The 25,843-nt window shown below is 46.7% G+C and overlaps 33 non-coding genes across 33 annotated transcripts; all 33 read right to left on the minus strand.

The window, feature by feature from the left end:
• Nucleotides 1-99: 99 nt before the first annotated feature.
• Nucleotides 100-173, minus strand: TRNAT-AGU (transfer RNA threonine (anticodon AGU)). The gene has a single exon. It is a non-coding gene; the product is annotated as a tRNA-Thr (tRNA).
• A 610-nt stretch (nucleotides 174-783) lies between these two features.
• Nucleotides 784-857, minus strand: TRNAT-AGU (transfer RNA threonine (anticodon AGU)). Its single transcript has one exon. It is a non-coding gene; the product is annotated as a tRNA-Thr (tRNA).
• A 602-nt stretch (nucleotides 858-1,459) lies between these two features.
• Nucleotides 1,460-1,533, minus strand: TRNAT-AGU (transfer RNA threonine (anticodon AGU)). The gene has a single exon. It is a non-coding gene; the product is annotated as a tRNA-Thr (tRNA).
• Nucleotides 1,534-1,628: 95 nt separating this feature from the next.
• On the minus strand, nucleotides 1,629-1,702 carry TRNAT-AGU (transfer RNA threonine (anticodon AGU)). Its single transcript has one exon. It is a non-coding gene; the product is annotated as a tRNA-Thr (tRNA).
• A 1,618-nt stretch (nucleotides 1,703-3,320) lies between these two features.
• TRNAT-AGU (transfer RNA threonine (anticodon AGU)) lies at nucleotides 3,321-3,394 on the minus strand. Its single transcript has one exon. It is a non-coding gene; the product is annotated as a tRNA-Thr (tRNA).
• Nucleotides 3,395-3,661: 267 nt separating this feature from the next.
• Nucleotides 3,662-3,735, minus strand: TRNAT-AGU (transfer RNA threonine (anticodon AGU)). The gene has a single exon. It is a non-coding gene; the product is annotated as a tRNA-Thr (tRNA).
• Nucleotides 3,736-4,345: 610 nt separating this feature from the next.
• On the minus strand, nucleotides 4,346-4,419 carry TRNAT-AGU (transfer RNA threonine (anticodon AGU)). The gene has a single exon. It is a non-coding gene; the product is annotated as a tRNA-Thr (tRNA).
• Nucleotides 4,420-5,021: 602 nt separating this feature from the next.
• Nucleotides 5,022-5,095, minus strand: TRNAT-AGU (transfer RNA threonine (anticodon AGU)). The gene has a single exon. It is a non-coding gene; the product is annotated as a tRNA-Thr (tRNA).
• A 95-nt stretch (nucleotides 5,096-5,190) lies between these two features.
• Nucleotides 5,191-5,264, minus strand: TRNAT-AGU (transfer RNA threonine (anticodon AGU)). The gene has a single exon. It is a non-coding gene; the product is annotated as a tRNA-Thr (tRNA).
• A 939-nt stretch (nucleotides 5,265-6,203) lies between these two features.
• TRNAT-AGU (transfer RNA threonine (anticodon AGU)) lies at nucleotides 6,204-6,277 on the minus strand. The gene has a single exon. It is a non-coding gene; the product is annotated as a tRNA-Thr (tRNA).
• Nucleotides 6,278-6,881: 604 nt separating this feature from the next.
• Nucleotides 6,882-6,955, minus strand: TRNAT-AGU (transfer RNA threonine (anticodon AGU)). The gene has a single exon. It is a non-coding gene; the product is annotated as a tRNA-Thr (tRNA).
• Nucleotides 6,956-7,387: 432 nt separating this feature from the next.
• Nucleotides 7,388-7,461, minus strand: TRNAT-AGU (transfer RNA threonine (anticodon AGU)). The gene has a single exon. It is a non-coding gene; the product is annotated as a tRNA-Thr (tRNA).
• A 2,625-nt stretch (nucleotides 7,462-10,086) lies between these two features.
• TRNAT-AGU (transfer RNA threonine (anticodon AGU)) lies at nucleotides 10,087-10,160 on the minus strand. The gene has a single exon. It is a non-coding gene; the product is annotated as a tRNA-Thr (tRNA).
• Nucleotides 10,161-10,764: 604 nt separating this feature from the next.
• On the minus strand, nucleotides 10,765-10,838 carry TRNAT-AGU (transfer RNA threonine (anticodon AGU)). Its single transcript has one exon. It is a non-coding gene; the product is annotated as a tRNA-Thr (tRNA).
• Nucleotides 10,839-11,270: 432 nt separating this feature from the next.
• On the minus strand, nucleotides 11,271-11,344 carry TRNAT-AGU (transfer RNA threonine (anticodon AGU)). Its single transcript has one exon. It is a non-coding gene; the product is annotated as a tRNA-Thr (tRNA).
• A 2,119-nt stretch (nucleotides 11,345-13,463) lies between these two features.
• On the minus strand, nucleotides 13,464-13,537 carry TRNAT-AGU (transfer RNA threonine (anticodon AGU)). Its single transcript has one exon. It is a non-coding gene; the product is annotated as a tRNA-Thr (tRNA).
• Nucleotides 13,538-13,970: 433 nt separating this feature from the next.
• Nucleotides 13,971-14,044, minus strand: TRNAT-AGU (transfer RNA threonine (anticodon AGU)). Its single transcript has one exon. It is a non-coding gene; the product is annotated as a tRNA-Thr (tRNA).
• Nucleotides 14,045-14,139: 95 nt separating this feature from the next.
• TRNAT-AGU (transfer RNA threonine (anticodon AGU)) lies at nucleotides 14,140-14,213 on the minus strand. The gene has a single exon. It is a non-coding gene; the product is annotated as a tRNA-Thr (tRNA).
• A 434-nt stretch (nucleotides 14,214-14,647) lies between these two features.
• TRNAT-AGU (transfer RNA threonine (anticodon AGU)) lies at nucleotides 14,648-14,721 on the minus strand. The gene has a single exon. It is a non-coding gene; the product is annotated as a tRNA-Thr (tRNA).
• A 767-nt stretch (nucleotides 14,722-15,488) lies between these two features.
• On the minus strand, nucleotides 15,489-15,562 carry TRNAT-AGU (transfer RNA threonine (anticodon AGU)). The gene has a single exon. It is a non-coding gene; the product is annotated as a tRNA-Thr (tRNA).
• A 1,952-nt stretch (nucleotides 15,563-17,514) lies between these two features.
• On the minus strand, nucleotides 17,515-17,588 carry TRNAT-AGU (transfer RNA threonine (anticodon AGU)). Its single transcript has one exon. It is a non-coding gene; the product is annotated as a tRNA-Thr (tRNA).
• A 433-nt stretch (nucleotides 17,589-18,021) lies between these two features.
• Nucleotides 18,022-18,095, minus strand: TRNAT-AGU (transfer RNA threonine (anticodon AGU)). The gene has a single exon. It is a non-coding gene; the product is annotated as a tRNA-Thr (tRNA).
• A 95-nt stretch (nucleotides 18,096-18,190) lies between these two features.
• Nucleotides 18,191-18,264, minus strand: TRNAT-AGU (transfer RNA threonine (anticodon AGU)). The gene has a single exon. It is a non-coding gene; the product is annotated as a tRNA-Thr (tRNA).
• A 434-nt stretch (nucleotides 18,265-18,698) lies between these two features.
• TRNAT-AGU (transfer RNA threonine (anticodon AGU)) lies at nucleotides 18,699-18,772 on the minus strand. The gene has a single exon. It is a non-coding gene; the product is annotated as a tRNA-Thr (tRNA).
• A 1,274-nt stretch (nucleotides 18,773-20,046) lies between these two features.
• TRNAT-AGU (transfer RNA threonine (anticodon AGU)) lies at nucleotides 20,047-20,120 on the minus strand. The gene has a single exon. It is a non-coding gene; the product is annotated as a tRNA-Thr (tRNA).
• Nucleotides 20,121-21,060: 940 nt separating this feature from the next.
• On the minus strand, nucleotides 21,061-21,134 carry TRNAT-AGU (transfer RNA threonine (anticodon AGU)). The gene has a single exon. It is a non-coding gene; the product is annotated as a tRNA-Thr (tRNA).
• Nucleotides 21,135-21,564: 430 nt separating this feature from the next.
• Nucleotides 21,565-21,638, minus strand: TRNAT-AGU (transfer RNA threonine (anticodon AGU)). Its single transcript has one exon. It is a non-coding gene; the product is annotated as a tRNA-Thr (tRNA).
• Nucleotides 21,639-22,071: 433 nt separating this feature from the next.
• TRNAT-AGU (transfer RNA threonine (anticodon AGU)) lies at nucleotides 22,072-22,145 on the minus strand. Its single transcript has one exon. It is a non-coding gene; the product is annotated as a tRNA-Thr (tRNA).
• Nucleotides 22,146-22,575: 430 nt separating this feature from the next.
• TRNAT-AGU (transfer RNA threonine (anticodon AGU)) lies at nucleotides 22,576-22,649 on the minus strand. Its single transcript has one exon. It is a non-coding gene; the product is annotated as a tRNA-Thr (tRNA).
• Nucleotides 22,650-22,917: 268 nt separating this feature from the next.
• On the minus strand, nucleotides 22,918-22,991 carry TRNAA-AGC (transfer RNA alanine (anticodon AGC)). Its single transcript has one exon. It is a non-coding gene; the product is annotated as a tRNA-Ala (tRNA).
• Nucleotides 22,992-23,424: 433 nt separating this feature from the next.
• TRNAT-AGU (transfer RNA threonine (anticodon AGU)) lies at nucleotides 23,425-23,498 on the minus strand. Its single transcript has one exon. It is a non-coding gene; the product is annotated as a tRNA-Thr (tRNA).
• Nucleotides 23,499-23,593: 95 nt separating this feature from the next.
• Nucleotides 23,594-23,667, minus strand: TRNAT-AGU (transfer RNA threonine (anticodon AGU)). Its single transcript has one exon. It is a non-coding gene; the product is annotated as a tRNA-Thr (tRNA).
• Nucleotides 23,668-24,608: 941 nt separating this feature from the next.
• Nucleotides 24,609-24,682, minus strand: TRNAT-AGU (transfer RNA threonine (anticodon AGU)). The gene has a single exon. It is a non-coding gene; the product is annotated as a tRNA-Thr (tRNA).
• Between the last annotated feature and the right edge of the window lie 1,161 nt (nucleotides 24,683-25,843).

The following is a 25,843-nucleotide window of genomic DNA, read 5'->3' on the forward strand; positions in this document are numbered from 1 at the left end:
CGCCTACGCAGCGTCTTGTTCAGGCAGTAACACCATCAGAAGTATTTCGAACTAGACTTCGAAAACAAAAAAGTAGAGGGACGTTTGTCTTGACTCTCGAGGCACCGGTGATATTCGAACTCACGATCTCCTGTTTACTAGACAGACGCTTTAACCAACTAAGCCACGGCGCCTGCGCAGCCTGTTGTTCAGGCAGTGACACCATCAGAAGTATTTCGAACTATACTTCGAAAACAAAAAAAAACTAGAGAGACGTTAGTCTTGACTCTCGAGGCACCAGTGAGATTCGAACTCATAATCTTCTGTTTACTAGACAGGCGCTTTAACCAACTAAGCCACGGCGCCTGCGCAGCCTGTTGTTCAGGCAGTGACACCATCAGAAGTATTTCGAACTATACTTCGAAAACAAAAAAAAAACTAGAGAGACGTTAGTCTTGACTCTCGAGGCACCGGTGAGATTCGAACTCATAATCTTCTGTTTACTAGACAGGCGCTTTAACCAACTAAGCCACGGCGCCTGCGCAGCCTCTTGTTCAGGCAGTGACACCATCAGAAGTATTTCGAACTAAACTTCGAAAACAAAAAACTAGAGAGACGTTAGTCTTGACTCCCGAGGCACCGGTGATATTCGAACTCACGATCTCCTGTTTACTAGACAGGCGCTTTAACTAACTAAGCCACGGCGCCTGCGCAGCGTCTTGTTCAGGCATTGACACCATCTGAAGTATTTCGAACTATACTTCGAAAACAAAAAAACTAGAGAGACGTTTCTCTTGACTCTCGAGGCACCGGTGATATTCGAACTCACGATCTCCTGTTTACTAGACAGGCGCTTTAACCAACTAAGCCACGGCGCCTGCGCAGCGTCTTGTTCAGGCAGTGACACCATCAGAAGTGTTTCGAAGTAAACTTCGAAAACAAAAAACTAGAGAGCCGTTTGTCTTGACTCTCGAGGCACCGGTGAAATTCGAACTCACGATCTCTGGTTTACTAGACAGGCGCTTGAACCAAATAAGCCACGGCGCCTGCGCAGCGTCTTGTTCAGGCAGTGACACCATCAGAAGTATTTCGAACTAAACTTCGAAAACAAAAGTACTGAAAGTTGGGCGAGTTCGTACTCGATCATGGCTTCTTTGCGCAAACACGTACACGGACACAAGGAAAAGAGGCAAACAACACGGGCGCCCGTGTTGTTTGCCTCTTTTCCTTGTGTCCGTGTACGTGTTTGCGCAAAGAAGTCATGAATGTTCGAAAACAAAAAACTAGAGAGACGTTAGTCTTGACTCCCGAGGCACCGGTGAGATTCGAACTCACGACCTCCTGTTTACTAGACAGGCGCTCTAACTAACTAACCCACGGCGCCTGCGCAGCGTCTTGTTCAGGCAGTGACACCATCAGAAGTATTTCGAACTAAACTTCGAAAACAAAAAAACTAGAGAGACGTTTGTCTTGACTCTCGAGGCACCGGTGAGATTCGAACTCATGATCTCCTGTTTACTAGACAGGCGCTTTAACCAACTAAGCCACGGCGCCTACGCAGCGTCTTGTTCAGGCAGTAACACCATCAGAAGTATTTCGAACTAGACTTCGAAAACAAAAAAGTAGAGGGACGTTTGTCTTGACTCTCGAGGCACCGGTGATATTCGAACTCACGATCTCCTGTTTACTAGACAGGCGCTTTAACCAACTAAGCCACGGCGCCTGCGCAGCGTCTTGTTCAGGCAGTGACACCATCAGAAGTATTTCGAACTAAACTTCGAAAAACAGAAACTTGAGAGACAATTGTCTTGACTCTCGAGGCACAGGTGAGATTCGAACTCACGATCTTCCTCTTACTAGACAGGCGCTTTAACTAACTAAGCCACAGCGCCCGCGCAGCGTCTTGTTCAGGCAGTGACACCATCAGAAGTATTTCAAACTATACTTCGAAAACAAAAAACTAGAGAGACATTAGTCTTGACTCTTGAGGCACCGGTGAGATTCGAACTCACGATCTCCTGTTTACTAGAAAGGCGCTTTAACTAACTAAGCCACAGCGCCTGCGCAGCATTATGTTCAGGCAGTGACACCATCAGAAGTATTTCTAACTAAACTTCGAAAACAAAAAAAAACTAGAGAGACGTTAGTCTTGACTATCGAGGCACCGGTGAGATTCGAACTCATAATCTTCTGTTTACTAGACAGGCGCTTTAACCAACTAAGCCACGGCGCCTGCGCAGCCTGTTGTTCAGGCAGTGACACCATCAGAAGTATTTCGAACTAAACTTCGAAAACAAAAAACTAGAGACGTTAGTCTTGACTCCCGAGGCACCGGTGAGATTCGAACTCACGATCTCCGGTTTACTAGACAGGCGCTTTAACCAAATAAGCCACGGCGCCGGCGCAGCGTCTTGTTCAGGCAGTGACACCATCAGAAGTATTTCGAACTAAACTTCGAAAACAAAAGTACTGAAAGTTGGGCGAGTTCGTACTCGATCATGACTTCTTTGCGGAAACACGTACACGGACACAAGGAAAAGAGGCAAACAACACGGGCGCCCGTGTTGTTTGCCTCTTTTCCTTGTGTCCGTGTACGTGTTTGCGCAAAGAAGTCATGAATGTTCGAAAACAGAAAACTAGAGAGACGTTAGTCTTGACTCCCGAGGCACCGGTGAGATTCGAACTCACGATCTCCTGTTTACTAGACAGGCGCTTTAACTAACTAAGCCACGGCGTCTGCGCAGCGTCTTGTTCAGGCAGTGACACCATCAGAAGTATTTCGAACTAAACTTCGAAAACAAAAAACTAGAGAGACGTTTGTCTTGACTCTCGAGGCACCGGTGAAATTCGAACTCACGATCTCCTGTTTACTAGACAGGCGCTTTAACTAACTAAGCCATGGCGCCTGCGCAGCGCCTTGTTCAGTCAGTGACACCATCAGAAGTATTTCTAACTAAACTTCGAAAACAAAAAAAATTAGAGAGACGTTAGTCTTGACTCTCGAGGCACCGGTGAGATTCGAACTCATGATCCCCTGTTTACTAGACAGGCGCTTTACCCAACTAAGCCACGGCACCTGTGCAGCGTCTTGTTCAGGCAGTGACACCATCAGAAGTATTTCGAACTAAACTTCAAAAACAAAAAACTAGAGAGACGTTAGTCTTGACTCTTGAGGCACCGGTGAGATTCGAACTCATGATCTCCTGTTTACTAGACAGGCTCTTTAACCAACTAAGCCACGGCGCCTACGCAGCGTCTTGTTCAGGCAGTGACACCATCAGAAGTATTTCGAACTAAACTTCGAAAACAAAAAAGTAGAGAGACGTTTGTCTTGACTCTAGAGGCACCGGTGATATTCGAACTCACGATCTCCTGTTTACTAGACAGGCGCTTTAACCAACTAAGCCACGGCGCCTGTGCAGCGTCTTGTTCAGGCAGTGACACCATCAGAAGTATTTCGAACTATACTTCGAAAACAAAAAAAAACTAGAGAGACGTTAGTCTTGACTCTCGAGGCACCGGTGAGATTCCAACTCATGATCTCCTGTTTACTAGACAGGCACTTTAACCAACTAAGCCACGGCGCCTACGCAGCGTCTTGTTCAGGCAGTAACACCATCAGAAGTATTTCGAACTAGACTTCGAAAACAAAAAAGTAGAGGGACGTTTGTCTTGACTCTCGAGGCACCAGTGATATTCGAACTCACGATCTCCTGTTTACTAGACAGGCGCTTTAACCAACTAAGCCACGGCGCCTGCGCAGCCTGTTGTTCAGGCAGTGACACCATCAGAAGTATTTCGAACTATACTTCGAAAACAAAAAAAAAACTAGAGAGACGTTAGTCTTGACTCTCGAGGCACCAGTGAGATTCGAACTCATAATCTTCTGTTTACTAGACAGGCGCTTTAACCAACTAAGCCACGGCGCCTGCGCAGCCTGTTGTTCAGGCAGTGACACCATCAGAAGTATTTCGAACTATACTTCGAAAACAAAAAAAAACTAGAGAGACGTTAGTCTTGACTCTCGAGGCACCGGTGAGATTCGAACTCATAATCTTCTGTTTACTAGACAGGCGCTTTAACCAACTAAGCCACGGCGCCTGCGCAGCCTCTTGTTCAGGCAGTGACACCATCAGAAGTATTTCGAACTAAACTTCGAAAACAAAAAACTAGAGAGACGTTAGTCTTGACTCCCGAGGCACCGGTGATATTCGAACTCACGATCTCCTGTTTACTAGACAGGCGCTTTAACTAACTAAGCCACGGCGCCTGCGCAGCGTCTTGTTCAGGCATTGACACCATCTGAAGTATTTCGAACTATACTTCGAAAACAAAAAAACTAGAGAGACGTTTCTCTTGACTCTCGAGGCACCGGTGATATTCGAACTCACGATCTCCTGTTTACTAGACAGGCGCTTTAACCAACTAAGCCACGGCGCCTGCGCAGCGTCTTGTTCAGGCAGTGACACCATCAGAAGTGTTTCGAAGTAAACTTCGAAAACAAAAAACTAGAGAGCCGTTTGTCTTGACTCTCGAGGCACCGGTGAAATTCGAACTCACGATCTCCGGTTTACTAGACAGGCGCTTGAACCAAATAAGCCACGGCGCCTGCGCAGCGTCTTGTTCAGGCAGTGACACCATCAGAAGTATTTCGAACTAAACTTCGAAAACAAAAGTACTGAAAGTTGGGCGAGTTCGTACTCGATCATGGCTTCTTTGCGCAAACACGTACACGGACACAAGGAAAAGAGGCAAACAACACGGGCGCCCGTGTTGTTTGCCTCTTTTCCTTGTGTCCGTGTACGTGTTTGCGCAAAGAAGTCATGAATGTTCGAAAACAAAAAACTAGAGAGACGTTAGTCTTGACTCCCGAGGCACCGGTGAGATTCGAACTCACGACCTCCTGTTTACTAGACAGGCGCTCTAACTAACTAACCCACGGCGCCTGCGCAGCGTCTTGTTCAGGCAGTGACACCATCAGAAGTATTTCGAACTAAACTTCGAAAACAAAAAAACTAGAGAGACGTTTGTCTTGACTCTCGAGGCACCGGTGAGATTCGAACTCATGATCTCCTGTTTACTAGACAGGCGCTTTAACCAACTAAGCCACGGCGCCTACGCAGCGTCTTGTTCAGGCAGTAACACCATCAGAAGTATTTCGAACTAGACTTCGAAAACAAAAAAGTAGAGGGACGTTTGTCTTGACTCTCGAGGCACCGGTGATATTCGAACTCACGATCTCCTGTTTACTAGACAGGCGCTTTAACCAACTAAGCCACGGCGCCTCCGCAGCGTCTTGTTCAGGCAGTGACACCATCAGAAGTATTTCGAACTAAACTTCGAAAAACAGAAACTTGAGAGACAATTGTCTTGACTCTCGAGGCACAGGTGAGATTCGAACTCACGATCTTCCTCTTACTAGACAGGCGCTTTAACTAACTAAGCCACAGCGCCCGCGCAGCGTCTTGTTCAGGCAGTGACACCATCAGAAGTATTTCAAACTATACTTCGAAAACAAAAAACTAGAGAGACATTAGTCTTGACTCTCGAGGCACCGGTGAGATTCGAACTCACGATCTCCTGTTTACTAGAAAGGCGCTTTAACTAACTAAGCCACAGCGCCTGCGCAGCATTATGTTCAGGCAGTGACACCATCAGAAGTATTTCTAACTAAACTTCGAAAACAAAAAAAACTAGAGAGACGTTAGTCTTGACTATCGAGGCACCGGTGAGATTCGAACTCATAATCTTCTGTTTACTAGACAGGCGCTTTAACCAACTAAGCCACGGCGCCTGCGCAGCCTGTTGTTCAGGCAGTGACACCATCAGAAGTATTTCGAACTAAACTTCGAAAACAAAAAACTAGAGACGTTAGTCTTCACTCCCGAGGCACCGGTGAGATTCGAACTCACGATCTCCGGTTTACTAGACAGGCGCTTTAACCAAATAAGCCACGGCGCCGGCGCAGCGTCTTGTTCAGGCAGTGACACCATCAGAAGTATTTCGAACTAAACTTCGAAAACAAAAGTACTGAAAGTTGGGCGAGTTCGTACTCGATCATGACTTCTTTGCGGAAACACGTACACGGACACAAGGAAAAGAGGCAAACAACACGGGCGCCCGTGTTGTGTGCCTCTTTTCCTTGTGTCCGTGTACGTGTTTGCGCAAAGAAGTCATGAATGTTCGAAAACAGAAAACTAGAGAGACGTTAGTCTTGACTCCCGAGGCACCGGTGAGATTCGAACTCACGATCTCCTGTTTACTAGACAGGCGCTTTAACTAACTAAGCCACGGCGCCTGCGCAGCGTCTTGTTCAGGCAGTGACACCATCAGAAGTATTTCGAACTAAACTTCGAAAACAAAAAACTAGAGAGACGTTTGTCTTGACTCTCGAGGCACCGGTGAAATTCGAACTCACGATCTCCTGTTTACTAGACAGGCGCTTTAACTAACTAAGCCATGGCGCCTGCGCAGCGCCTTGTTCAGTCAGTGACACCATCAGAAGTATTTCTAACTAAACTTCGAAAACAAAAAAAATTAGAGAGACGTTAGTCTTGACTCTCGAGGCACCGGTGAGATTCGAACTCATGATCCCCTGTTTACTAGACAGGCGCTTTACCCAACTAAGCCACGGCACCTGTGCAGCGTCTTGTTCAGGCAGTGACACCATCAGAAGTATTTCGAACTAAACTTCAAAAACAAAAAACTAGAGAGACGTTAGTCTTGACTCTTGAGGCACCGGTGAGATTCGAACTCATGATCTTCTGTTTACTAGACAGGCTCTTTAACCAACTAAGCCACGGCGCCTACGCAGCGTCTTGTTCAGGCAGTGACACCATCAGAAGTATTTCGAACTAAACTTCGAAAACAAAAAAGTTGAGAGACGTTTGTCTTGACTCTAGAGGCACCGGTGATATTCGAACTCACGATCTCCTGTTTACTAGACAGGCGCTTTAACCAACTAAGCCACGGCGCCTGCGCAGCGTCTTGTTCAGGCAGTGACACCATCAGAAGTGTTTCGAAGTAAACTTCGAAAAACAAAACTAGAGAGCCGTTTGTCTTGACTCTCGAGGCACCGGTGAAATTAGAACTCACGATCTCCTGTTTACTAGACAGGCGCTTCAACTAACTAAGCCATGGCGCCTGCGCAGCGCCTTGTTCAGTCAGTGACACCATCAGAAGTATTTCGAACTAAACTTCGAAAACAAGAAACTTGAGAGACGTTTGTCTTGACTGTCGAGGCACAGGTAAGATTCGAACTCACGATCTCCTGTTTACTAGACAGGCGCTTTAACTAACTAAGCCACGGCGCCTGCGCAGCCTGTTGTTCAGGCAGTGACACCATCAGAAGTATTTCGAACTAAACTTCGAAAACAAAAAGCTAGAGAGATGTTTGTCTTGACTCTCGAGGCACCGGTGAGATTTGAACTCACGATCTCCTGTTTACTAGACAGGCGCTTTAACCAACTAAGCCACGGCACCTGTGCAGCGTCTTGTTCAGGCAGTGACACCATCAGAAGTATTTCGAACTAAACTTCGAAAACAAAAAACTAGAGACGTTAGTCTTGACTCCCGAGGCACCGGTGAGATTCGAACTCACGATCTCCTGTTTACTTGACAAACGCTTTAACTAACTAAGCCACGGCGCCTGCGCAGCGTCTTGTTCAGGCAGTGACACCATCTGAAGTATTTCGAACTATACTTCGAAAACAAAAAAACTAGAGAGACGTTTGTCTTCACTCTCGAGGCACCGGTGAGATTCGAACTCACGATCTCCAGTTTACTAGACAGGCGCTTTAACAAAATAAGCCACGGCGCCGGCGCAGCGTCTTGTTCAGGCAGTGACACCATCAGAAGTATTTCGAAATAAACTTCGAAAACAAAAGTACTGAAAGTTGGGCGAGTTCGTACTCGATCATGACTTCTTTGCGGAAACACGTACACGGACACAAGGAAAAGAGGCAAACAACACGGGCGCCCGTGTTGTTTGCCTCTTTTCCTTGTGTCCGTGTACGTGTTTGCGCAAAGAAGTCATGAATGTTCGAAAACAAAAAACTAGAGAGACGTTAGTCTTGACTCCCGAGGCACCGGTGAGATTCGAACTCAAGATCTCCTGTTTACTAGACAGGCGCTTTAACTAACTAAGCCACGGCGCCTGCTCAGCGTCTTGTTCAGGCAGTGACACCATCAGAAGTGTTTCGAAGTAAACTTCGAAAACAAAAAAACTAGAGAGCCGTTTGTCTTGACTTTCGAGGCACCGGAGAAATTCGAACTCACGATCTCCTGTTTACTAGACAGGCGCTTTAACTAACTAAGCCATGGCGCCTGCGCAGCGCCTTGTTCAGTCAGTGACACCATCAGAAGTATTTCGAACAAAACTTCGAAAACAAAAAAGTAGAGAGACGTTTGTCTTGACTCTCGAGGCACCGGTGATATTCGAACTCACGATCTCCTGTTTACTAGACAGGCGCTTTAACTAACTAAGCCATGGCGCCTGCGCAGCGCCTTGTTCAGTCAGTGACACCATCAGAAGTATTTCGAACAAAACTTCGAAAAGAAAAAAGTAGAGAGACGTTTGTCTTGACTCTCGAGGCACCGGTAATATTCGAACTCACGATCTGCTGTTTACTAGACAGGCGCTTTAACCAACTAAGCCACGGCGCCTGCGCAGCGTCTTGTTCAGGCAGTGACACCATCAGAAGTGTTTTGAAGTAAACTTCGAAAAAAAACTAGAGAGCCGTTTGTCTTGACTCTCGAGGCACCGGTGAAATTCGAACTCACGATCTCCTGTTTACTAGACAGGCGCTTTAACTAACTAAGCCATGGCGCCTGCGCAGCGCCTTGTTCAGTCAGTGACACCGTCAGAAGTATTTCGAACTAAACTTCGAAAACAAGAAACTTGAGAGACGTTTGTCTTGACTCTCGAGGCACAGGTGAGATTCGAACTCAGGATCTTCCTTTTACTAGATAGGCGCTTTAACTAACTAAGCCACAGCGCCTGCGCAGCGTCTTGTTCAGGCAGTGACACCATCAGAATTATTTCGAACTAAACTTCGAAACCAAAAAACTAGAGAGACGTTTGTCTCGACTCTCGAGACACCGCTAAGATTCGAACTCATGATCTCCTGCTTACTAGACAGGCGCTTTAACCAACTAAGCCACGGCGTCTGCGCAGCGTCTTGTTCAGGCAGTGACACCATCAGAAGTATTTCGAACTAAACTTCGAAAAACAGAAACTTGAGAGACAATTGTCTTGACTCTCGAGGCACAGGTGAGATTCGAACTCACGATCTTCCTCTTACTAGACAGGCGCTTTAACTAACTAAGCCACAGCGCCCGCGCAGCGTCTTGTTCAGGCAGTGACACCATCAGAAGTATTTCAAACTATACTTCGAAAACAAAAAACTAGAGAGACATTAGTCTTGACTCTCGAGGCACCGGTGAGATTCGAACTCACGATCTCCTGTTTACTAGAAAGGCGCTTTAACTAACTAAGCCACAGCGCCTGCGCAGCATTATGTTCAGGCAGTGACACCATCAGAAGTATTTCTAACTAAACTTCGAAAACAAAAAAAACTAGAGAGACGTTAGTCTTGACTATCGAGGCACCGGTGAGATTCGAACTCATAATCTTCTGTTTACTAGACAGGCGCTTTAACCAACTAAGCCACGGCGCCTGCGCAGCCTGTTGTTCAGGCAGTGACACCATCAGAAGTATTTCGAACTAAACTTCGAAAACAAAAAACTAGAGACGTTAGTCTTGACTCCCGAGGCACCGGTGAGATTCGAACTCACGATCTCCGGTTTACTAGACAGGCGCTTTAACCAAATAAGCCACGGCGCCGGCGCAGCGTCTTGTTCAGGCAGTGACACCATCAGAAGTATTTCGAACTAAACTTCGAAAACAAAAGTACTGAAAGTTGGGCGAGTTCGTACTCGATCATGACTTCTTTGCGGAAACACGTACACGGACACAAGGAAAAGAGGCAAACAACACGGGCGCCCGTGTTGTGTGCCTCTTTTCCTTGTGTCCGTGTACGTGTTTGCGCAAAGAAGTCATGAATGTTCGAAAACAGAAAACTAGAGAGACGTTAGTCTTGACTCCCGAGGCACCGGTGAGATTCGAACTCACGATCTCCTGTTTACTAGACAGGCGCTTTAACTAACTAAGCCACGGCGCCTGCGCAGCGTCTTGTTCAGGCAGTGACACCATCAGAAGTATTTCGAACTAAACTTCGAAAACAAAAAACTAGAGAGACGTTTGTCTTGACTCTCGAGGCACCGGTGAAATTCGAACTCACGATCTCCTGTTTACTAGACAGGCGCTTTAACTAACTAAGCCATGGCGCCTGCGCAGCGCCTTGTTCAGTCAGTGACACCATCAGAAGTATTTCTAACTAAACTTCGAAAACAAAAAAAATTAGAGAGACGTTAGTCTTGACTCTCGAGGCACCGGTGAGATTCGAACTCATGATCCCCTGTTTACTAGACAGGCGCTTTACCCAACTAAGCCACGGCACCTGTGCAGCGTCTTGTTCAGGCAGTGACACCATCAGAAGTATTTCGAACTAAACTTCAAAAACAAAAAACTAGAGAGACGTTAGTCTTGACTCTTGAGGCACCGGTGAGATTCGAACTCATGATCTTCTGTTTACTAGACAGGCTCTTTAACCAACTAAGCCACGGCGCCTACGCAGCGTCTTGTTCAGGCAGTGACACCATCAGAAGTATTTCGAACTAAACTTCGAAAACAAAAAAGTAGAGAGACGTTTGTCTTGACTCTAGAGGCACCGGTGATATTCGAACTCACGATCTCCTGTTTACTAGACAGGCGCTTTAACCAACTAAGCCACGGCGCCTGCGCAGCGTCTTGTTCAGGCAGTGACACCATCAGAAGTGTTTCGAAGTAAACTTCGAAAAACAAAACTAGAGAGCCGTTTGTCTTGACTCTCGAGGCACCGGTGAAATTAGAACTCACGATCTCCTGTTTACTAGACAGGCGCTTCAACTAACTAAGCCATGGCGCCTGCGCAGCGCCTTGTTCAGTCAGTGACACCATCAGAAGTATTTCGAACTAAACTTCGAAAACAAGAAACTTGAGAGACGTTTGTCTTGACTGTCGAGGCACAGGTAAGATTCGAACTCACGATCTCCTGTTTACTAGACAGGCGCTTTAACTAACTAAGCCACGGCGCCTGCGCAGCCTGTTGTTCAGGCAGTGACACCATCAGAAGTATTTCGAACTAAACTTCGAAAACAAAAAGCTAGAGAGATGTTTGTCTTGACTCTCGAGGCACCGGTGAGATTTGAACTCACGATCTCCTGTTTACTAGACAGGCGCTTTAACCAACTAAGCCACGGCACCTGTGCAGCGTCTTGTTCAGGCAGTGACACCATCAGAAGTATTTCGAACTAAACTTCGAAAACAAAAAACTAGAGACGTTAGTCTTGACTCCCGAGGCACCGGTGAGATTCGAACTCACGATCTCCTGTTTACTTGACAAACGCTTTAACTAACTAAGCCACGGCGCCTGCGCAGCGTCTTGTTCAGGCAGTGACACCATCTGAAGTATTTCGAACTATACTTCGAAAACAAAAAAACTAGAGAGACGTTTGTCTTCACTCTCGAGGCACCGGTGAGATTCGAACTCACGATCTCCAGTTTACTAGACAGGCGCTTTAACAAAATAAGCCACGGCGCCGGCGCAGCGTCTTGTTCAGGCAGTGACACCATCAGAAGTATTTCGAAATAAACTTCGAAAACAAAAGTACTGAAAGTTGGGCGAGTTCGTACTCGATCATGACTTCTTTGCGGAAACACGTACACGGACACAAGGAAAAGAGGCAAACAACACGGGCGCCCGTGTTGTTTGCCTCTTTTCCTTGTGTCCGTGTACGTGTTTGCGCAAAGAAGTCATGAATGTTCGAAAACAAAAAACTAGAGAGACGTTAGTCTTGACTCCCGAGGCACCGGTGAGATTCGAACTCAAGATCTCCTGTTTACTAGACAGGCGCTTTAACTAACTAAGCCACGGCGCCTGCTCAGCGTCTTGTTCAGGCAGTGACACCATCAGAAGTGTTTCGAAGTAAACTTCGAAAACAAAAAAAACTAGAGAGCCGTTTGTCTTGACTTTCGAGGCACCGGAGAAATTCGAACTCACGATCTCCTGTTTACTAGACAGGCGCTTTAACTAACTAAGCCATGGCGCCTGCGCAGCGCCTTGTTCAGTCAGTGACACCATCAGAAGTATTTCGAACAAAACTTCGAAAACAAAAAAGTAGAGAGACGTTTGTCTTGACTCTCGAGGCACCGGTGATATTCGAACTCACGATCTCCTGTTTACTAGACAGGCGCTTTAACTAACTAAGCCATGGCGCCTGCGCAGCGCCTTGTTCAGTCAGTGACACCATCAGAAGTATTTCGAACAAAACTTCGAAAAGAAAAAAGTAGAGAGACGTTTGTCTTGACTCTCGAGGCACCGGTAATATTCGAACTCACGATCTGCTGTTTACTAGACAGGCGCTTTAACCAACTAAGCCACGGCGCCTGCGCAGCGTCTTGTTCAGGCAGTGACACCATCAGAAGTGTTTTGAAGTAAACTTCGAAAAAAAACTAGAGAGCCGTTTGTCTTGACTCTCGAGGCACCGGTGAAATTCGAACTCACGATCTCCTGTTTACTAGACAGGCGCTTTAACTAACTAAGCCATGGCGCCTGCGCAGCGCCTTGTTCAGTCAGTGACACCGTCAGAAGTATTTCGAACTAAACTTCGAAAACAAGAAACTTGAGAGACGTTTGTCTTGACTCTCGAGGCACAGGTGAGATTCGAACTCAGGATCTTCCTTTTACTAGATAGGCGCTTTAACTAACTAAGCCACAGCGCCTGCGCAGCGTCTTGTTCAGGCAGTGACACCATCAGAATTATTTCGAACTAAACTTCGAAACCAAAAAACTAGAGAGACGTTTGTCTCGACTCTCGAGACACCGCTAAGATTCGAACTCATGATCTCCTGCTTACTAGACAGGCGCTTTAACCAACTAAGCCACGGCGTCTGCGCAGCGTCTTGTTCAGGCAGTGACACCATCAGAAGTATTTCGAACTAAACTTCGAAAACAAAAAACTAGAGAGACGTTTGTCTTGACTCTCGAGGCACCGGTGAGATTCGAACGCACGATCTCCGGTTTACTAGACAGGCGCTTTAACCAAATGAGCCACGGCGCCTGCGCAGCGTCTTGTTCAGGCAGTGACACCATTAGAAGTATTTCGAACAATACTTCGAAAACAAAAACTAGAGATCCGTTTGTCTCGACTCTCGAGGCACCGGTGAGATTCGAACCCACGATCTCTTGTTTACTAGACAGGCGCTTTAACTAACTGAGCCACGGCGCCTGCGCAGCCTGTTGTTCAGGCAGTGACACCATCAGAAGTATTTCGAACTAAACTTCGAAAACAAAAAGCTAGAGAGATGTTTGTCTTGACTATCGAGGCACCGGTGAGATTTGAACTCACGCTCTCCTGTTTACTAGACAGGCGCTTTAACCAACTAAGCCACGGCACCTGTGCAGCGTCTTGTTCAGGCAGTGACACTATCAGAAGTATTTCGAACTATACTTCGAAAACAAAAAAACTAGAGAGACGTTTGTCTTCACTCTCGAGGCACCGGTGAGATTCGAACTCACGATCTCAGGTTTACTAGACAGGCGCTTTAACCAAATAAGCCACGGCGCCGGCGCAGCGTCTTGTTCAGGCAGTGACACCATCAGAAGTATTTCGAACTAAACTTCGAAAACAAAAGTACTGAAAGTTGGGCGAGTTCATACTCGATCATGACTTCTTTGCGGAAACACGTACACGGACACAAGGAAAAGAGGCAAACAACACGGGCGCCCGTGTTGTTTGCCTCTTTTCCTTGTGTCCGTGTACGTGTTTGCGCAAAGAAGTCATGAATGTTCGAAAACAAGAAACTAGAGAGACGTTAGTCTTGACTCCCGAGGCACCGGTGAGATTCGAACTCACGATCTCCTGTTTACTAGACAGGCGCTTTAACTAACTAAGCCACGGCGCCTGCGCAGCGTCTTGTTCAGGCAGTGACACTATCAGAAGTATTTCGAACTAAACTTCGAAAACAAAAAACTAGAGAGACGTTTGTCTTGACTCTCGCGGCACCGGTGAGATTCGAACTCATGATCTCCTGTTTACTAGACAGGCGCTTTAACCAACTAAGCCACGGCGCCTACGCAGCGTCTTGTTCAGGCAGTGACACCATCACAAGTATTTCGAACTAGACTTCGAAAACAAAAAAGTAGAGAGACGTTTGTCTTGACTCTCGAGGCACCAGTGATATTCGAACTCACGATATCCTGTTTACTAGACAGGCGCTTTAACCAACTAAGCCACGGCGCCTGTGCAGCGTCTTGTTCAGGCAGTGACACCATCAGAAGTGTTTCGAAGTAAACTTCGAAAACAAAAAAACTAGAGAGCCGTTTGTCTTGACTCTCGAGGCACCGGTGAAATTCGAACTCACGATCTCCTGTTTACTAGACAGGCGCTTTAACTAACTAAGCCATGGCGCCTGCGCAGCGCCTTGTTCAGTCAGTGACACCATCAGAAGTATTTCGAACAAAACTTCGAAAACAAAAAAGTAGAGAGACGTTTGTCTTGACTCTCGAGGCACCGGTGATATTCGAACTCACGATCTCCTGTTTACTAGACAGGCGCTTTAACCAACTAAGCCACGGCGCCTGCGCAGCGTCTTGTTCAGGCAGTGACACCATCAGAAGTGTTTCGAAGTAAACTTCGAAAAAAAAACTAGAGAGCCGTTTGTCTTGACTCTCGAGGCACCGGTGAAATTCGAACTCACGATCTCCTGTTTACTAGACAGGCGCTTTAACTAACTAAGCCATGGCGCCTGCGCAGCGCCTTGTTCAGTCAGTGACACCATCAGAAGTATTTCGAACTAAACTTCGAAAACAAGAAACTTGAGAGACGTTTGTCTTGACTCTCGAGGCACAGGTGAGATTCGAACTCACGATCTCCTGTTTACTAGACAGGCGCTTTAACCAACTAAGCCATGGCGCCTGCGCAACGCCTTGTTCAGTCAGTGACACCATCAGAAGTATTTCGAACTAAACTTCGAAAACAAGAAACTTGAGAGACGTTTGTCTTGACTCTCGAGGCACAGGTGAGATTCGAACTCACGATCTTCCTTTTACTAGATAGGCGCTTTAACCAACTAAGCCACGGCGCCTGCGCAGCCTGTTGTTCAGGCAGTGACACCATCAGAAGTATTTCGAACTAAACTTCGAAAACAAAAAGCTAGAGAGATGTTTGTCTTGACTCTCGAGGCACCGGTGAGATTTGAACTCACGATCTCCTGTTTACTATACATGCGCTTTAACCAACTAAGCCACGGCACCTGTGCAGCGTCTTGTTCAGGCAGTGACACCATCAGAAGTATTTCGAACTAAACTTCGAAAACAAAAAACTAGAGACGTTAGTCTGGACTCCCGAGGCACCGGTGAGATTCGAACTCACGATCTCCTGTTTACTAGACAAGCGCTTTAACTAACTAAGCCACGGCGCCTGCGCAGCGTCTTGTTCAGGCAGTGACACCATCTGAAGTATTTCGAACTATACTTCGAAAATGAAAAAACTAGAGAGACGTTTGTCTTCACTCTCGAGGCACCGGTGAGATTCGAACTAACGATCTCCGGTTTACTAGACAGGCGCTTTAACCAAATAAGCCACGGCGCCGGCGCAGCGTCTTGTTCAGGCAGTGACACCATCAGAAGTATTTCGAACTAAACTTCGAAAACAAAAGTACTGAAAGTTGGGCGAGTTCGTACTCGATCATGACTTCTTTGCGGAAACACGTGCACGGACACAAGGAAAAGAGGCAAACAACACGGGCGCCCGTGTTGTTTGCCTCTTTTCCTTGTGTCCGTGTACGTGTTTGCGCAAAGAAGTCATGAATGTTCGAAAACAAAAAACTAGAGAGACGTTAGTCTTGACTCCCGAGGCACCGGTGAGATTCGAACTCAAGATCTCCTGTTTACTAGACAGGCGCTTTAACTAACTAAGCCACGGCGCCTGCTCAGCGTCTTGTTCAGGCAGTGACACCATCAGAAGTGTTTCGAAGTAAACTTCGAAAACAAAAAAAACTAGAGAGCCGTTTGTCTTGACTTTCGAGGCACCGGAGAAATTCGAACTCACGATCTCCTGTTTACTAGACAGGCGCTTTAACTAACTAAGCCATGGCGCCTGCGCAGCGCCTTGTTCAGTCAGTGACACCATCAGAAGTATTTCGAACAAAACTTCGAAAACAAAAAAGTAGAGAGACGTTTGTCTTGACTCTCGAGGCACCGGTGATATTCGAACTCACGATCTCCTGTTTACTAGACAGGCGCTTTAACTAACTAAGCCATGGCGCCTGCGCAGCGCCTTGTTCAGTCAGTGACACCATCAGAAGTATTTCGAACAAAACTTCGAAAAGAAAAAAGTAGAGAGACGTTTGTCTTGACTCTCGAGGCACCGGTAATATTCGAACTCACGATCTGCTGTTTACTAGACAGGCGCTTTAACCAACTAAGCCACGGCGCCTGCGCAGCGTCTTGTTCAGGCAGTGACACCATCAGAAGTGTTTTGAAGTAAACTTCGAAAAAAAACTAGAGAGCCGTTTGTCTTGACTCTCGAGGCACCGGTGAAATTCGAACTCACGATCTCTTGTTTACTAGACAGGCGCTTTAACTAACTAAGCCATGGCGCCTGCGCAGCGCCTTGTTCAGTCAGTGACACCGTCAGAAGTATTTCGAACTAAACTTCGAAAACAAGAAACTTGGGAGACGTTTGTCTTGACTCTCGAGGCACAGGTGAGATTCGAACTCAGGATCTTCCTTTTACTAGATAGGCGCTTTAACTAACTAAGCCACAGCGCCTGCGCAGCGTCTTGTTCAGGCAGTGACACCATCAGAATTATTTCGAACTAAACTTCGAAAACAAAAAACTAGAGAGACGTTTGTCTCGACTCTCGAGACACCGCTAAGATTCGAACTCATGATCTCCTGCTTACTAGACAGGCGCTTTGACCAACTAAGCCACGGCGTCTGCGCAGCGTCTTGTTCAGGCAGTGACACCATCAGAAGTATTTCGAACTAAACTTCGAAAACAAAAAACTAGAGAGACGTTTGTCTTGACTCTCGAGGCACCGGTGAGATTCGAACGCACGATCTCCGGTTTACTAGACAGGCGCTTTAACCAAATGAGCCACGGCGCCTGCGCAGCGTCTTGTTCAGGCAGTGACACCATTAGAAGTATTTCGAACAATACTTCGAAAACAAAAACTAGAGATCCGTTTGTCTCGACTCTCGAGGCACCGGTGAGATTCGAACCCACGATCTCTTGTTTACTAGACAGGCGCTTTAACTAACTGAGCCACGGCGCCTGCGCAGCCTGTTGTTCAGGCAGTGACACCATCAGAAGTATTTCGAACTAAACTTCGAAAACAAAAAGCTAGAGAGATGTTTGTCTTGACTATCGAGGCACCGGTGAGATTTGAACTCACGCTCTCCTGTTTACTAGACAGGCGCTTTAACCAACTAAGCCACGGCACCTGTGCAGCGTCTTGTTCAGGCAGTGACACTATCAGAAGTATTTCGAACTATACTTCGAAAACAAAAAAACTAGAGAGACGTTTGTCTTCACTCTCGAGGCACCGGTGAGATTCGAACTCACGATCTCAGGTTTACTAGACAGGCGCTTTAACCAAATAAGCCACGGCGCCGGCGCAGCGTCTTGTTCAGGCAGTGACACCATCAGAAGTATTTCGAACTAAACTTCGAAAACAAAAGTACTGAAAGTTGGGCGAGTTCATACTCGATCATGACTTCTTTGCGGAAACACGTACACGGACACAAGGAAAAGAGGCAAACAACACGGGCGCCCGTGTTGTTTGCCTCTTTTCCTTGTGTCCGTGTACGTGTTTGCGCAAAGAAGTCATGAATGTTCGAAAACAAGAAACTAGAGAGACGTTAGTCTTGACTCCCGAGGCACCGGTGAGATTCGAACTCACGATCTCCTGTTTACTAGACAGGCGCTTTAACTAACTAAGCCACGGCGCCTGCGCAGCGTCTTGTTCAGGCAGTGACACTATCAGAAGTATTTCGAACTAAACTTCGAAAACAAAAAACTAGAGAGACGTTTGTCTTGACTCTCGCGGCACCGGTGAGATTCGAACTCATGATCTCCTGTTTACTAGACAGGCGCTTTAACCAACTAAGCCACGGCGCCTACGCAGCGTCTTGTTCAGGCAGTGACACCATCACAAGTATTTCGAACTAGACTTCGAAAACAAAAAAGTAGAGAGACGTTTGTCTTGACTCTCGAGGCACCAGTGATATTCGAACTCACGATATCCTGTTTACTAGACAGGCGCTTTAACCAACTAAGCCACGGCGCCTGCGCAGCGTCTTGTTCAGGCAGTGACACCATCAGAAGTGTTTCGAAGTAAACTTCGAAAACAAAAAAACTAGAGAGCCGTTTGTCTTGACTCTCGAGGCACCGGTGAAATTCGAACTCACGATCTCCTGTTTACTAGACAGGCGCTTTAACTAACTAAGCCATGGCGCCTGCGCAGCGCCTTGTTCAGTCAGTGACACCATCAGAAGTATTTCGAACAAAACTTCGAAAACAAAAAAGTAGAGAGACGTTTGTCTTGACTCTCGAGGCACCGGTGATATTCGAACTCACGATCTCCTGTTTACTAGACAGGCGCTTTAACCAACTAAGCCACGGCGCCTGCGCAGCGTCTTGTTCAGGCAGTGACACCATCAGAAGTGTTTCGAAGTAAACTTCGAAAAAAAAACTAGAGAGCCGTTTGTCTTGACTCTCGAGGCACCGGTGAAATTCGAACTCACGATCTCCTGTTTACTAGACAGGCGCTTTAACTAACTAAGCCATGGCGCCTGCGCAGCGCCTTGTTCAGTCAGTGACACCATCAGAAGTATTTCGCACTAAACTTCGAAAACAAGAAACTTGAGAGACGTTTGTCTTGACTCTCGAGGCACAGGTGAGATTCGAACTCACGATCTCCTGTTTACTAGACAGGCGCTTTAACCAACTAAGCCATGGCGCCTGCGCAACGCCTTGTTCAGTCAGTGACACCATCAGAAGTATTTCGAACTAAACTTCGAAAACAAGAAACTTGAGAGACGTTTGTCTTGACTCTCGAGGCACAGGTGAGATTCGAACTCACGATCTTCCTTTTACTAGATAGGCGCTTTAACCAACTAAGCCACGGCGCCTGCGCAGCCTGTTGTTCAGGCAGTGACACCATCAGAAGTATTTCGAACTAAACTTCGAAAACAAAAAGCTAGAGAGATGTTTGTCTTGACTCTCGAGGCACCGGTGAGATTTGAACTCACGATCTCCTGTTTACTATACAGGCGCTTTAACCAACTAAGCCACGGCACCTGTGCAGCGTCTTGTTCAGGCAGTGACACCATCAGAAGTATTTCGAACTAAACTTCGAAAACAAAAAACTAGAGACGTTAGTCTGGACTCCCGAGGCACCGGTGAGATTCGAACTCACGATCTCCTGTTTACTAGACAAGCGCTTTAACTAACTAAGCCACGGCACCTGCGCAGCGTCTTGTTCAGGCAGTGACACCATCTGAAGTATTTCGAACTATACTTCGAAAACGAAAAAACTAGAGAGACGTTTGTCTTCACTCTCGAGGCACCGGTGAGATTCGAACTAACGATCTCCGGTTTACTAGACAGGCGCTTTAACCAAATAAGCCACGGCGCCGGCGCAGCGTCTTGTTCAGGCAGTGACACCATCAGAAGTATTTCGAACTAAACTTCGAAAACAAAAGTACTGAAAGTTGGGCGAGTTCGTACTCGATCATGACTTCTTTGCGGAAACACGTGCACGGACACAAGGAAAAGAGGCAAACAACACGGGCGCCCGTGTTGTTTGCCTCTTTTCCTTGTGTCCGTGTACGTGTTTGCGCAAAGAAGTCATGAATGTTCGAAAACAAAAAACTAGAGAGACGTTTGTCTTGACTCTCGAGGCACCGGTGATATTCGAACTCACGATCTCCTGTTTACTAGACAGGCGCTTTAACCAACTAAGCCACGGCGCCTGCGCAGCGTCTTGTTCAGGCAGTGACACCATCAGAAGTATTTCGAACTAAACTTCGAAAAACAGAAACTTGAGAGACAATTGTCTTGACTCTCGAGGCACAGGTGAGATTCGAACTCACGATCTTCCTCTTACTAGACAGGCGCTTTAACTAACTAAGCCACAGCGCCCGCGCAGCGTCTTGTTCAGGCAGTGACACCATCAGAAGTATTTCAAACTATACTTCGAAAACAAAAAACTAGAGAGACATTAGTCTTGACTCTCGAGGCACCGGTGAGATTCGAACTCACGATCTCCTGTTTACTAGAAAGGCGCTTTAACTAACTAAGCCACAGCGCCTGCGCAGCATTATGTTCAGGCAGTGACACCATCAGAAGTATTTCTAACTAAACTTCGAAAACAAAAAAAAACTAGAGAGACGTTAGTCTTGACTATCGAGGCACCGGTGAGATTCGAACTCATAATCTTCTGTTTACTAGACAGGCGCTTTAACCAACTAAGCCACGGCGCCTGCGCAGCCTGTTGTTCAGGCAGTGACACCATCAGAAGTATTTCGAACTAAACTTCGAAAACAAAAAACTAGAGACGTTAGTCTTGACTCCCGAGGCACCGGTGAGATTCGAACTCACCATCTCCGGTTTACTAGACAGGCGCTTTAACCAAATAAGCCACGGCGCCGGCGCAGCGTCTTGTTCAGGCAGTGACACCATCAGAAGTATTTCGAACTAAACTTCGAAAACAAAAGTACTGAAAGTTGGGCGAGTTCGTACTCGATCATGACTTCTTTGCGGAAACACGTACACGGACACAAGGAAAAGAGGCAAACAACACGGGCGCCCGTGTTGTTTGCCTCTTTTCCTTGTGTCCGTGTACGTGTTTGCGCAAAGAAGTCATGAATGTTCGAAAACAGAAAACTAGAGAGACGTTAGTCTTGACTCCCGAGGCACCGGTGAGATTCGAACTCACGATCTCCTGTTTACTAGACAGGCGCTTTAACTAACTAAGCCACGGCGCCTGCACAGCGTCTTGTTCAGGCAGTGACACCATCAGAAGTATTTCGAACTAAACTTCGAAAACAAAAAACTAGAGAGACGTTTGTCTTGACTCTCGAGGCACCGGTGAAATTCGAACTCACGATCTCCTGTTTACTAGACAGGCGCTTTAACTAACTAAGCCATGGCGCCTGCGCAGCGCCTTGTTCAGTCAGTGACACCATCAGAAGTATTTCTAACTAAACTTCGAAAACAAAAAAAATTAGAGAGACGTTAGTCTTGACTCTCGAGGCACCGGTGAGATTCGAACTCATGATCTGTTTACTAGACAGGCGCTTTACCCAACTAAGCCACGGCACCTGTGCAGCGTCTTGTTCAGGCAGTGACACCATCAGAAGTATTTCGAACTAAACTTCGAAAACAAAAAACTAGAGACGTTAGTCTTGACTCCCGAGGCACCGGTGAGATTCGAACTCACGATCTCCTGTTTACTAGACAAGCGCTTTAACTAACTAAGCCACGGCGCCTGCGCAGCGTCTTGTTCAGGCAGTGACACCATCTGAAGTATTTCGAACTATACTTCGAAAACGAAAAAACTAGAGACACGTTTGTCTTCACTCTCGAGGCACCGGTGAGATTCGAACTAACGATCTCCGGTTTACTAGACAGGCGCTTTAACCAAATAAGCCACGGCGCCGGCGCAGCGTCTTGTTCAGGCAGTGACACCATCAGAAGTATTTCGAAGTAAACTTCGAAAACAAAAAACTAGAGAGCCGTTTGTCTTGACTCTCGAGGCACCGGTGAGATTCGAACTCACGATCTCTTGTTTACTAGACAGGCGTTTAACTGACTGAGCCACGGCACCTGCGCAGCGCCTTGTTCAGTCAGTGACACCATCAGAAGTATTTCGAACTAAACTTCGAAAACAAAAAGCTAGAGAGATGTTTGTCTTGACTCTCGAGGCACCGGTGAGATTCGAACTCACGATATCCTGTTTACTAGACAGGCGCTTTAACTAACTAAGCCACGGCGCCTGCGCAGCGTTTTGTTCAGGCAGTGACACCATCAGAAGTATTTCGAACTAAACTTCGAAAACAAAAGTACTGAAAGTTGGGCGAGTTCGTACTCGATCATGACTTCTTTGCGGAAACACGTGCACGGACACAAGGAAAAGAGGCAAACAACACGGGCGCCCGTGTTGTTTGCCTCTTTTCCTTGTGTCCGTGTACGTGTTTGCGCAAAGAAGTCATGAATGTTCGAAAACAAAAAAACTAGAGAGACGTTAGTCTTGACTCCCGAGGCACCGGTGAGATTCGAACTCAAGATCTCCTGTTTACTAGACAGGCGCTTTAACTAACTAAGCCACAGCGCCTGTGCAGCGTTTTGTTCAGGCAGTGACACCATCAGAATTATTTCGAACTAAACTTCGAAAACAAAAAACTAGAGAGACGTTTGTCTTTCTCGAGACACCGGTGAGATTCGAACTCATGATCTCCTGTTTACTAGACAGGCGCTTTAACCAACTAAGCCACGGCGTCTGCGCAGCGTCTTGTTCAGGCAGTGACACCATCAGAAGTATTTCGAACTAAACTTCGAAAACAAAAAAACTAGAGAGACGTTTGTCTTGACTCTCGAGGCACCGGTGAGATTCGAACGCACGATCTCCGGTTTACTAGACAGGCGCTTTAACCAAATGAGCCACGGCGCCTGCGCAGCGTCTTGTTCAGGCAGTGACACCATTAGAAGTATTTCGAACCATACTTCGAAAACAAAAAAAAACTAGAGAGACGTTAGTCTTGACTCTCGAGGCACCAGTGAGATTCGAACTCTCGATCTCCTGTTTGCTAGACAGGCGCTTTAACCAACTAAGCCACGGCGCCCGCGCAGCGTCTTGTTCAGGCAGTGACACCATCAGAAGCATTTAGAAGTAAACTTTGAAAACAAAAAACTAGACAGACGTTTGTCTTGACTCTCGTGGCACCGGTGAGATTCAGACAAATGATCTCCTGTTTACTAGACATGCGCTTTAACCAACTAAGCCACGGCACTTGCGCAGCGTCTTGTTCAGGCAGTGACACCATCAGAAGTATTTCGAACTAAACTTCGAAAACAAAAACTAGAGAGCCGTTTGTCTTGACTCTCGAGGATTTGGTGAGATTCGAACTCACGACCTCCTGTTTACTAGACAGGCGCTCTAACTAACTAACCCACGGCGCCTGCGCAGCGTCTTGTTCAGGCAGTGACACCATCAGAAGTATTTTGAACTAAACTTCGAAAACAAAAAAACTAGAGAGACGTTTGTCTTGACTCTCGAGGCACCGGTGAGATTCGAACTCATGATCTCCTGTTTACTAGACAGGCGCTTTAACCAACTAAGCCACGGCGCCTACGCAGCGTCTTGTTCAGGCAGTAACACCATCAGAAGTATTTCGAACTAGACTTCGAAAACAAAAAAGTAGAGGGACGTTTGTCTTGACTCTCGAGGCACCGGTGATATTCGAACTCACGATCTCCTGTTTACTAGACAGGCGCTTTAACCAACTAAGCCACGGCGCCTGCGCAGCGTCTTGTTCAGGCAGTGACACCATCAGAAGTATTTCGAACTAAACTTCGAAAAACAGAAACTTGAGAGACAATTGTCTTGACTCTCGAGGCACAGGTGAGATTCGAACTCACGATCTTCCTCTTACTAGACAGGCGCTTTAACTAACTAAGCCACAGCGCCCGCGCAGCGTCTTGTTCAGGCAGTGACACCATCAGAAGTATTTCAAACTATACTTCGAAAACAAAAAACTAGAGAGACATTAGTCTTGACTCTCGAGGCACCGGTGAGATTCGAACTCACGATCTCCTGTTTACTAGAAAGGCGCTTTAACTAACTAAGCCACAGCGCCTGCGCAGCATTATGTTCAGGCAGTGACACCATCAGAAGTATTTCTAACTAAACTTCGAAAACAAAAAAAAAACTAGAGAGACGTTAGTCTTGACTATCGAGGCACCGGTGAGATTCGAACTCATAATCTTCTGTTTACTAGACAGGCGCTTTAACCAACTAAGCCACGGCGCCTGCGCAGCCTGTTGTTCAGGCAGTGACACCATCAGAAGTATTTCGAACTAAACTTCGAAAACAAAAAACTAGAGACGTTAGTCTTGACTCCCGAGGCACCGGTGAGATTCGAACTCACGATCTCCGGTTTACTAGACAGGCGCTTTAACCAAATAAGCCACGGCGCCGGCGCAGCGTCTTGTTCAGGCAGTGACACCATCAGAAGTATTTCGAACTAAACTTCGAAAACAAAAGTACTGAAAGTTGGGCGAGTTCGTACTCGATCATGACTTCTTTGCGGAAACACGTACACGGACACAAGGAAAAGAGGCAAACAACACGGGCGCCCGTGTTGTTTGCCTCTTTTCCTTGTGTCCGTGTACGTGTTTGCGCAAAGAAGTCATGAATGTTCGAAAACAGAAAACTAGAGAGACGTTAGTCTTGACTCCCGAGGCACCGGTGAGATTCGAACTCACGATCTCCTGTTTACTAGACAGGCGCTTTAACTAACTAAGCCACGGCGCCTGCGCAGCGTCTTGTTCAGGCAGTGACACCATCAGAAGTATTTCGAACTAAACTTCGAAAACAAAAAACTAGAGAGACGTTAGTCTTGACTCCCGAGGCACCGGTGAGATTCGAACTCAAGATCTCCTGTCTACTAGACAGGCGCTTTAACTAACTAAGCCACGGCGCCTGCTCAGCGTCTTGTTCAGGCAGTGACACCATCAGAAGTGTTTCGAAGTAAACTTCGAAAACAAAAAAAACTAGAGAGCCGTTTGTCTTGACTTTCGAGGCACCGGAGAAATTCGAACTCACGATCTCCTGTTTACTAGACAGGCGCTTTAACTAACTTAGCCATGGCGCCTGCGCAGCGCCTTGTTCAGTCAGTGACACCATCAGAAGTATTTCGAACAAAACTTCGAAAACAAAAAAGTAGAGAGACGTTTGTCTTGACTCTCGAGGCACCGGTGATATTCGAACTCACGATCTCCTGTTTACTAGACAGGCGCTTTAACTAACTAAGCCATGGCGCCTGCGCAGCGCCTTGTTCAGTCAGTGACACCATCAGAAGTATTTCGAACAAAACTTCGAAAAGAAAAAAGTAGAGAGACGTTTGTCTTGACTCTCGAGGCACCGGTGATATTCGAACTCACGATCTGCTGTTTACTAGACAGGCGCTTTAACCAACTAAGCCACGGCGCCTGCGCAGCGTCTTGTTCAGGCAGTGACACCATCAGAAGTGTTTTGAAGTAAACTTCGAAAAAAAACTAGAGAGCCGTTTGTCTTGACTCTCGAGGCACCGGTGAAATTCGAACTCACGATCTCCTGTTTACTAGACAGGCGCTTTAACTAACTAAGCCATGGCGCCTGCGCAGCGCCTTGTTCAGTCAGTGACACCGTCAGAAGTATTTCGAACTAAACTTCGAAAACAAGAAACTTGAGAGACGTTTGTCTTGACTCTCGAGGCACAGGTGAGATTCGAACTCAGGATCTTCCTTTTACTAGATAGGCGCTTTAACTAACTAAGCCACAGCGCCTGCGCAGCGTCTTGTTCAGGCAGTGACACCATCAGAATTATTTCGAACTAAACTTCGAAAACAAAAAACTAGAGAGACGTTTGTCTCGACTCTCGAGACACCGCTAAGATTCGAACTCATGATCTCCTGTTTACTAGGCAGGCGCTTT

This window comes from Rhipicephalus microplus, unplaced genomic scaffold, assembly GCF_043290135.1.
Source record: "Rhipicephalus microplus isolate Deutch F79 unplaced genomic scaffold, USDA_Rmic scaffold_62, whole genome shotgun sequence".
NCBI classification, from domain to species: Eukaryota; Metazoa; Arthropoda; class Arachnida; order Ixodida; family Ixodidae; genus Rhipicephalus; species Rhipicephalus microplus.